An 895-nucleotide genomic window follows, 5' to 3' on the forward strand; every position below is an offset into this window, starting at 1 on the left:
TTAGAAGGTAATTTTTGTTATTCGCAAGAATATCCTCATAAACAATTACATTCTATGTTTTAATAAAATCTAGCACTAAGAACACCTCTAAAACAAAATACAAACTAGCCAACTTTTCCAAACTATAGTTAGCGAAAACTCTCGGGTAAATCTAGTATGATGATTATGATGTTGTTGTTGCTGTTGTGGTCGTTGAATATGATGATGATGATGATGATGATGATGATGATGAGATAGATGGAGAGGGATGAGAAAAAGGGGGGGGGGGGGGTTTGTGGTGGTTGTGGCCAAACCCGTAAATCTAGTAATCAGTCGAAATGATCACATGAAGAAAATTAACTTTAGATTTAAAATGATCAGAAATTCTTTTTTTTAACGATAAAATATTTCAAGTTTTAAAACCTTAACTTACTCAAATTATGAAAACATTTATTTTGACTCAAATTTTCTAAGTGAAGATTAAATTTTAATATTTATCATCATATTCATAGAATTAGAAGGAATACTATTACATTCCGTGCTACCAAAACATGGAACAGTCTGAAATTTAGATCAAAAAATGCTAAATATATTAATAAATTTTAAAATGCCATTGACGGAACTGTATTCTTTAAAATACGAGTACATAATATATGACTGAGCATTTATTTGTAAATAATAAGAATAGATGTTTTCTATTTTCTTCTATGCTTTATCTGTTTTTGCCTTTTTAATAGTTTTATCTCAAAGAATATGCAATGTCGAATAACGGTGTTACTTGTATTTTAAGGGCATTTAAGGAATACTTTGTCTATTTTATGGCCCGACTACTGACATGATATATCAAAACGGTATCATGTTGGATTGAACCACGAACGAAAACAGTAAGTTTCAAGTTAAAATGGACAGAAATGTG

At 29.7% G+C, this 895-nt stretch overlaps 1 protein-coding gene across 1 annotated transcript in view; it reads right to left on the bottom strand.

Annotated features, from left to right (window-relative positions):
• Window positions 1-895, bottom strand: part of LOC144966748 (dynein light chain Tctex-type protein 2B-like) — a 4,409-nt gene continuing 3,514 nt past the window's right edge. Inside the window, exon 2 of the mRNA XM_078903527.1 lies at window positions 1-895. This exon is cut by the window's right edge and continues 478 nt beyond it. The gene's annotated coding sequence lies outside the window, so the exon portion shown is untranslated.

This window comes from Berghia stephanieae, chromosome 1 (assembly GCF_034508935.2).
Source record: "Berghia stephanieae isolate SIO BIC M18660-M18661 chromosome 1, UCSD_Bste_1.3, whole genome shotgun sequence".
NCBI classification, from domain to species: Eukaryota; Metazoa; Mollusca; class Gastropoda; order Nudibranchia; family Aeolidiidae; genus Berghia; species Berghia stephanieae.